This window comes from Bemisia tabaci, chromosome 1 (genome assembly GCF_918797505.1).
Source record: "Bemisia tabaci chromosome 1, PGI_BMITA_v3".
Taxonomy (NCBI): domain Eukaryota; kingdom Metazoa; phylum Arthropoda; class Insecta; order Hemiptera; family Aleyrodidae; genus Bemisia; species Bemisia tabaci.
In genome coordinates, this window is record NC_092793.1 from 24,209,759 (window position 1) to 24,220,012 (window position 10,254).

Genomic DNA, 10,254 nt, shown 5'->3' on the forward strand with positions numbered 1-10,254 from the left:
GTCAAACTGAGGTAAATAGGCTATATTCCATAGTAAAGTATGATTCACTATTTTTAAAGGGGTTGCCTATATTGAAGGGGCGCTCTTAATAATTTTAAATAGCCTAAGTTTGTCAAACTGAGGTAAATAGGCTATATTCCATAGTAAAGTATGATTCACTATTTTTAAAGGGGTTGCCTATATTGAAGGGGCGCTCTTAATAATTTAAATAGCCTAAGTTTGTCAAACTGAGGTAAATAGGCTATATTCCATAGTAAAGTATGATTCACTATTTTTAAAGGGGTTGCCTATATTGAAGGGGCGCTTTAATAATTTTAAATAGCCTAAGTTTGTCAAACTGAGGTAAATAGGCTATATTCCATAGTAAAGTATGATTCACTATTTTTAAAGGGGTTGCCTATATTGAAGGGGCGCTTTAATATTTTAAATAGCCTAAGTTTGTCAAACTGAGGTAAATAGGCTATATTCCATAGTAAAGTATGATTCACTATTTTTAAAGGGGTTGCCTATATTGAAGGGGCGCTTTAAATATTTTAAATAGCCTAAGTTTGTCAAACTGAGGTAAATAGGCTATATTCCATAGTAAAGTATGATTCACTATTTTTAAAGGGGTTGCCTATATTGAAGGGGCGCTTTTAATATTTTAAATAGCCTAAGTTTGTCAAACTGAGGTAAATAGGCTATATTCCATAGTAAAGTATGATTCACTATTTTTAAAGGGGTTGCCTATATTGAAGGGGCGCTTTAAATATTTTAAATAGCCTAAGTTTGTCAAACTGAGGTAAATAGGCTATATTCCATAGTAAAGTATGATTCACTATTTTTAAAGGGGTTGCCTATATTGAAGGGGCGCTTTTAATATTTTAAAAAGCCTAAGTTTGTCAAACTGAGGTAAATAGGCTATATTCCATAGTAAAGTATGATTCACTATTTTTAAAGGGGTTGCCTATATTGAAGGGGCGCTTAATATTTAAAAGCCTAAGTTTGTCAAACTGAGGTAAAGGCTATTCATAGTAAGTAGTTCACATTTTAAGGGTGCCTATTGAAGGGGCTTTAAAAATAGCCTAAGTTTGTCAAACTGAGGTAAATAGGCTATATTCCATAGTAAAGTATGATTCACTATTTTTAAAGGGGTTGCCTATATTGAAGGGGCGCTCTTAATAATTTTAAAAGCCTAAGTTTGTCAAACTGAGGTAAATAGGCTATATTCCATAGTAAAGTATGATTCACTATTTTTAAAGGGGTTGCCTATATTGAAGGGGCGCTTTAAATATTTTAAATAGCCTAAGTTTGTCAAACTGAGGTAAATAGGCTATATTCCATAGTAAAGTATGATTCACTATTTTTAAAGGGGTTGCCTATATTGAAGGGGCGCTTTTAATATTTTAAAAAGCCTAAGTTTGTCAAACTGAGGTAAATAGGCTATATTCCATAGTAAAGTATGATTCACTATTTTTAAAGGGGTTGCCTATATTGAAGGGGCGCTTTAAATATTTTAAAAAGCCTAAGTTTGTCAAACTGAGGTAAATAGGCTATATTCCATAGTAAAGTATGATTCACTATTTTTAAAGGGGTTGCCTATATTGAAGGGGCGCTTTAATAATTTTAAATAGCCTAAGTTTGTCAAACTGAGGTAAATAGGCTATATTCCATAGTAAAGTATGATTCACTATTTTTAAAGGGGTTGCCTATATTGAAGGGGCGCTTTAATATTTTAAATAGCCTAAGTTTGTCAAACTGAGGTAAATAGGCTATATTCCATAGTAAAGTATGATTCACTATTTTTAAAGGGGTTGCCTATATTGAAGGGGCACTCTTAATAATTTAAATAGCCTAAGTTTGTCAAACTGAGGTAAATAGGCTATATTCCATAGTAAAGTATGATTCACTATTTTTAAAGGGGTTGCCTATATTGAAGGGGCGCTTTAAATATTTTAAATAGCCTAAGTTTGTCAAACTGAGGTAAATAGGCTATATTCCATAGTAAAGTATGATTCACTATTTTTAAAGGGGTTGCCTATATTGAAGGGGCGCTTTTAATATTTTAAATAGCCTAAGTTTGTCAAACTGAGGTAAATAGGCTATATTCCATAGTAAAGTATGATTCACTATTTTTAAAGGGGTTGCCTATATTGAAGGGGCGCTTTTAATATTTTAAATAGCCTAAGTTTGTCAAACTGAGGTAAATAGGCTATATTCCATAGTAAAGTATGATTCACTATTTTTAAAGGGGTTGCCTATATTGAAGGGGCGCTTTAATATTTTAAAAGCCTAAGTTTGTCAAACTGAGGTAAATAGGCTATATTCCATAGTAAAGTATGATTCACTATTTTTAAAGGGGTTGCCTATATTGAAGGGGCGCTCTTAATATTTTAAAAGCCTAAGTTTGTCAAACTGAGGTAAATAGGCTATATTCCATAGTAAAGTATGATTCACTATTTTTAAAGGGGTTGCCTATATTGAAGGGGCGCTTTAATATTTTAAATAGCCTAAGTTTGTCAAACTGAGGTAAATAGGCTATATTCCATAGTAAAGTATGATTCACTATTTTTAAAGGGGTTGCCTATATTGAAGGGGCGCTCTTAATAATTTTAAATAGCCTAAGTTTGTCAAACTGAGGTAAATAGGCTATATTCCATAGTAAAGTATGATTCACTATTTTTAAAGGGGTTGCCTATATTGAAGGGGCGCTCTTAATAATTTAAATAGCCTAAGTTTGTCAAACTGAGGTAAATAGGCTATATTCCATAGTAAAGTATGATTCACTATTTTTAAAGGGGTTGCCTATATTGAAGGGGCGCTCTTAATATTTTAAATAGCCTAAGTTTGTCAAACTGAGGTAAATAGGCTATATTCCATAGTAAAGTATGATTCACTATTTTTAAAGGGGTTGCCTATATTGAAGGGGCGCTCTTAATAATTTTAAATAGCCTAAGTTTGTCAAACTGAGGTAAATAGGCTATATTCCATAGTAAAGTATGATTCACTATTTTTAAAGGGGTTGCCTATATTGAAGGGGCGCTTTAAATATTTTAAATAGCCTAAGTTTGTCAAACTGAGGTAAATAGGCTATATTCCATAGTAAAGTATGATTCACTATTTTTAAAGGGGTTGCCTATATTGAAGGGGCGCTCTTAATAATTTTAAATAGCCTAAGTTTGTCAAACTGAGGTAAATAGGCTATATTCCATAGTAAAGTATGATTCACTATTTTTAAAGGGGTTGCCTATATTGAAGGGGCGCTTTAATATTTTAAATAGCCTAAGTTTGTCAAACTGAGGTAAATAGGCTATATTCCATAGTAAAGTATGATTCACTATTTTTAAAGGGGTTGCCTATATTGAAGGGGCGCTTTAATATTTTAAATAGCCTAAGTTTGTCAAACTGAGGTAAATAGGCTATATTCCATAGTAAAGTATGATTCACTATTTTTAAAGGGGTTGCCTATATTGAAGGGGCGCTCTTAATAATTTTAAATAGCCTAAGTTTGTCAAACTGAGGTAAATAGGCTATATTCCATAGTAAAGTATGATTCACTATTTTTAAAGGGGTTGCCTATATTGAAGGGGCGCTTTAATATTTTAAATAGCCTAAGTTTGTCAAACTGAGGTAAATAGGCTATATTCCATAGTAAAGTATGATTCACTATTTTTAAAGGGGTTGCCTATATTGAAGGGGCGCTTTAATATTTAAAAGCCTAAGTTTGTCAAACTGAGGTAATAGGCTATTCCATAGTAAGAGTTCACTATTTTAAAGGGGTTGCCTATATTGAAGGGGCGCTTTAAATTTTAAAAGCCTAAGTTTGTCAAACTGAGGTAAATAGGCTATATTCCATAGTAAAGTATGATTCACTATTTTTAAAGGGGTTGCCTATATTGAAGGGGCGCTTTAATATTTTAAATAGCCTAAGTTTGTCAAACTGAGGTAAATAGGCTATATTCCATAGTAAAGTATGATTCACTATTTTTAAAGGGGTTGCCTATATTGAAGGGGCGCTTTTAATATTTTAAATAGCCTAAGTTTGTCAAACTGAGGTAAATAGGCTATATTCCATAGTAAAGTATGATTCACTATTTTTAAAGGGGTTGCCTATATTGAAGGGGCGCTTTAATAATTTTAAATAGCCTAAGTTTGTCAAACTGAGGTAAATAGGCTATATTCCATAGTAAAGTATGATTCACTATTTTTAAAGGGGTTGCCTATATTGAAGGGGCGCTTTAATATTTTAAATAGCCTAAGTTTGTCAAACTGAGGTAAATAGGCTATATTCCATAGTAAAGTATGATTCACTATTTTTAAAGGGGTTGCCTATATTGAAGGGGCGCTTTAATATTTTAAATAGCCTAAGTTTGTCAAACTGAGGTAAATAGGCTATATTCCATAGTAAAGTATGATTCACTATTTTTAAAGGGGTTGCCTATATTGAAGGGGCGCTTTAATAATTTTAAATAGCCTAAGTTTGTCAAACTGAGGTAAATAGGCTATATTCCATAGTAAAGTATGATTCACTATTTTTAAAGGGGTTGCCTATATTGAAGGGGCGCTTTAATATTTTAAATAGCCTAAGTTTGTCAAACTGAGGTAAATAGGCTATATTCCATAGTAAAGTATGATTCACTATTTTTAAAGGGGTTGCCTATATTGAAGGGGCGCTCTTAATAATTTTAAATAGCCTAAGTTTGTCAAACTGAGGTAAATAGGCTATATTCCATAGTAAAGTATGATTCACTATTTTTAAAGGGGTTGCCTATATTGAAGGGGCGCTCTTAATAATTTTAAATAGCCTAAGTTTGTCAAACTGAGGTAAATAGGCTATATTCCATAGTAAAGTATGATTCACTATTTTTAAAGGGGTTGCCTATATTGAAGGGGCGCTTTAATATTTTAAATAGCCTAAGTTTGTCAAACTGAGGTAAATAGGCTATATTCCATAGTAAAGTATGATTCACTATTTTTAAAGGGGTTGCCTATATTGAAGGGGCGCTTTAAATATTTTAAATAGCCTAAGTTTGTCAAACTGAGGTAAATAGGCTATATTCCATAGTAAAGTATGATTCACTATTTTTAAAGGGGTTGCCTATATTGAAGGGGCGCTTTTAATATTTTAAATAGCCTAAGTTTGTCAAACTGAGGTAAATAGGCTATATTCCATAGTAAAGTATGATTCACTATTTTTAAAGGGGTTGCCTATATTGAAGGGGCGCTCTTAATAATTTTAAATAGCCTAAGTTTGTCAAACTGAGGTAAATAGGCTATATTCCATAGTAAAGTATGATTCACTATTTTTAAAGGGGTTGCCTATATTGAAGGGGCGCTTTAATAATTTTAAATAGCCTAAGTTTGTCAAACTGAGGTAAATAGGCTATATTCCATAGTAAAGTATGATTCACTATTTTTAAAGGGGTTGCCTATATTGAAGGGGCGCTTATAATATTTTAAATAGCCTAAGTTTGTCAAACTGAGGTAAATAGGCTATATTCCATAGTAAAGTATGATTCACTATTTTTAAAGGGGTTGCCTATATTGAAGGGGCGCTTTAATATTTTAAAAAGCCTAAGTTTGTCAAACTGAGGTAAATAGGCTATATTCCATAGTAAAGTATGATTCACTATTTTTAAAGGGGTTGCCTATATTGAAGGGGCGCTTTAATAATTTTAAATAGCCTAAGTTTGTCAAACTGAGGTAAATAGGCTATATTCCATAGTAAAGTATGATTCACTATTTTTAAAGGGGTTGCCTATATTGAAGGGGCGCTCTTAATAATTTTAAATAGCCTAAGTTTGTCAAACTGAGGTAAATAGGCTATATTCCATAGTAAAGTATGATTCACTATTTTTAAAGGGGTTGCCTATATTGAAGGGGCGCTCTTAATATTTAAATAGCCTAAGTTTGTCAAACTGAGGTAAATAGGCTATATTCCATAGTAAAGTATGATTCACTATTTTTAAAGGGGTTGCCTATATTGAAGGGGCGCTCTTAATAATTTTAAATAGCCTAAGTTTGTCAAACTGAGGTAAATAGGCTATATTCCATAGTAAAGTATGATTCACTATTTTTAAAGGGGTTGCCTATATTGAAGGGGCGCTTTAATATTTTAAATAGCCTAAGTTTGTCAAACTGAGGTAAATAGGCTATATTCCATAGTAAAGTATGATTCACTATTTTTAAAGGGGTTGCCTATATTGAAGGGGCGCTTTAATATTTTAAATAGCCTAAGTTTGTCAAACTGAGGTAAATAGGCTATATTCCATAGTAAAGTATGATTCACTATTTTTAAAGGGGTTGCCTATATTGAAGGGGCGCTTTAATATTTAAATACTTTGACCGGCAGGTGACAATATACGACTGGCCGATAAGCTAATTTTATTTAAAGTTCCGGACCTCTTTGGGAAGTTCTGTCCCGGGTTGTCTCATCAATCACCAACACCAGTGGACACCATTGTTACTAGATTCGACCGATTACATCCGTTATTTTCGATTGGTCGAACCTTTTTTTAGAACCATCTCGCGAGGTGGTACCAAAATCACGCACCAGCGTTGCGATTTGTTAGTCATTAAATTGGAAATTCCGAACTCAAATAGAATAAGCGAATTTTATTTAGTGGTTTCGTACTACTTTTGTGCCCGAACCTCTGAGCTATCATTCTGTTTTAGTTCAGAACCTCCGATTCAGTCCTTAACGAATCGCAACGTTGCTGCGTGAGTTAGGTACCACCTCGCGAGGTGGCTCTAAATAGGGTTCGACCTATCGAAAACCAACGGATCTGATTGGTCGAATCTGGTAACAACGCAACGGTGCCCAATGGTGTTGGTGATTGATGAGACACCGGGACAAAACTTCTCAAAGAGGTTCGGGACTTCAAATAAAATTCGCTTAGTGGCAGCCCAGAGGTTGCACAAAACACTGGAAAAAAACCACATTAGATCTAGAGTCCAGACTCTTAAAAACATCGACAAAAAAAATACTCTTGTTTAATCAGATTTAAGCTGAAATCAAGAACCAAGCCTCTTAATTTGAGCGGGTTTCCTTTTGATTTAAGCTTAAATCCGATTGAATCAAGAGTCCTTTTTCTTGTCAATGTTTTCAAGAGTCTGGACTCTAGATCCAATGTGTTTTTTTCCAGTGAAGTACCGAATCTCCAAATAAAATTCGCGGGATGGGGACGGTGATTTGGCAAGGCGGAAGCTATCGGTCGGACACGAACCCGGTGCAAAACACCCGGGCAACATCCGATGTTTTGATAACGGCTCCTCCGCTCCCGGTTGATGACTCGAACCCGTTCGACATCCCTTCGGCCTCCGTCCCTGGCGCGACCCGCGATCCGCGACTCCCCGCGCCCACGGATTGGCAGCTCGCCATCTGTCGCGCCGCTTCCCACTGCAATCGTTAAAGTGCACACGTCACCGTGACGTCACACCCGGCTCCACGCAACAACGTTGGCGTCGCGGTTGCAGCCTTTAATGGACTGACGCAACTATGACGTCGACAGTGCGCTTACGATTCCACAGATGAAGATAAATAAAGTCTATGAGAGAGCCCCCGGCCGCTTTGTGAGGAATCGCCCACGCGTGCTTTTTGATGTGCTTTTACAATCTTTTCAGCCGCTATCACACCTACGACCCTCCGACTGTGCACTCTGACCGAGTGCGCATGCGCGTAGCTTGTATTTTTATACTGAGAGTTAAGACAACAACCCCTCATGAAGTCACAAACGGGAATAAAGATTACACATATTGAACCTTTTTCGTAATCTTTTACGAATAAAAAAAAGCACGAGGTTTTTGGAGGATATGGACATTTCCAACTAATTGCGGTAGAACCCCTATTACTTTCGGTAGTGCCCCAACTGATTGTGGTAGTACCCAATAAATTAGGTTACTAACCCAAATGTTGCGGTACAACCTCAACTTGAGTTGCGGTATAGCTCCAATGATTTGGAAATGTCCATATCATCCATCGAATTGGGATAGTAGCACCATTTTAGGGGATAACCCCTTACACTTATTCCTAGGTCCATTCTAGATTATAAGCTTTGCAATAGGTGAAAATGTAATCTTTATTTCCGTTTGTGACCCTAAAAACTCTCGAGGCCTAAAATACGGTAACCAATCAGAAATGAATTCACATTGTCTTAACTCTCAGTATAAAGGGACTCTAATTGTACCGTCCGCAGTGGACCAATAGTGACTCTCTATGTTTCCCACGGCTATCGAACAGAATGTGGGAGAAATAAAGTCACCGGACTAAATACAAAGGATATAAGATTAAGAATAACCACAACATACGTCATTATACTAATTATACGTAAGATACTATTTACGAGGTTTTATTTTGCGTTGAATGTCATTTTAATGATTTTATACCTTCGGTTTATGAAACAATATAACCCTGTGTAAAAAAAAAGTGTCTAGATGTGCTTGATCGATGCCCTTCATATACGGACTTTAGCCCATAGATGTCCAAGCCGTATCTAATTGACCCGCGGCTTGCGAAAAACACCTGGCCCGTGGATTGTATGGGGCTAGTACATATGAGCTTTCGATGTAGGTTTTTTAAAAAGAAGAATTAGACATCAAATCGGAAAAAAATCGAGTGCCAACACAGCCGCAGTTAGAAGAGACGTAACCAGGCTTCTCGTTCTATCTCCCGAATCTGAGCGCCACCTCAAATGCAACATACAGCGGAGATTTGCGAGTTCGCGCTTGGCGCCTTCAATTTTGCAGATGCAACACAGACATCCGTCAAGCACGAATAGTCGTATCTCTGCGCCTTTATCAACGCCCGTCCATTCCCTTGCTCTATATTAATGTTGTATTGGTTCCATTGGTCTTATTTTTAATGGTGCTTCAAGGTCTACGTGAGGAACACAGCTGAAGATAGGAAAGATGCAATCGGGCCTCGTTTTTTAAACTTTTCTCTCGAATCTGACCGACACCTCATTGGCAGCGTGGAGCGGAGCATTGCGCAGCTCACGTCTCGCGCCTTTTAATTTTGCGGATACAATACAGACATCCGTCCAGCACGAATATAGTTGTATCTTTGCACTGTCAGCAACGCGTGGATGAGGTGTGTCTTAGTGTTGGAATTTTAGAAAAATTAAGGTTAAGTTCGCTCAAAATATACTATGATTTGTCCAAATCTATAATCATTTTGAAAAAAAGCACAAATATGTTTAGAGGCTCGTTAAGCGCCTTTAAAGGCTCACCTCTAAAAATTGATATTTCAGCGAGAGGTGTGTCGCGTCAGGGAATTTCTTTTGACGACTACCCCTAAAAGTTCCAAGCCGGGTCTTTACCCGACTATCTCTTCTGGGGGGATTGTATACATGTCAGATGAAGAGAGAGAGAGACAGAGAGAGGAGGGGGGTGAGAATAAAGAGCTAGTATGATACCAAAAAGGTGACGAAGTAAACAAAGAACTATGTCTTACCATCAAAAACATTGATAGAAAAAAGATTATACTTCAGGAGCTGTCCAAATTGCTGTATTTAAGTAAGGGTCAATTTGACCTGAATTGAAACTTTTGCGTGTAAAAAAAAAAAAAAAAAAAATCTTGGACATCTCATGGCTATAGACCTTCAGTCAAACTGAGGTAAATCAAAATTGATTTAACAACCCTTGTTCCCATTGGTGAATGAAAAAGGCGCGTTGCTAAACTAATATGAGGCCTTATGTGTAACAATGGCGGATGTGGAAAATTACACTTTCGAAACACGCTTAAATACTGTTTTGTTCACACAAAAATTTAATGTTTGGCTCTGACATAATGTACAGATCTCGAAGATCACATCTCAAGTATTTTCTCAAAATTTGCTCGATGCCAAAACAGTTTTTTGAATGTGTTTCGAAAAGGTCATTTTTCACATCCGCCATTTTTACATATAAGTCCTCATATATGTATATGAAAAAAATGTAAATTTGTTTAAAAAAAAAAAAAAAGAAAATAAAATGAAAGAACATGTGTTGAAAGTGGTAGGCTAAAGAACGATAGGCTAAAGAACGATAAAATTTCCGCAAAGCTTACACGAGATGATTTTCGATGAAAATCTAAGTGCACTCGGTTCCCAACAGACAAGTGACTCAACTACGTGAACCAGGAAAATCATTATCCCTAGAAAATCCAGGCTTTCCTCGTGGTTCCGCGTGCAATTTCCCGATCGTCACGGCGCGGTTTCCGATGACGCGTGATGGATGGCTCGGTCACGAAAAAACTCCGACAGGGGGACACCGCCGCGCCGGGAAATTAAACTGGGA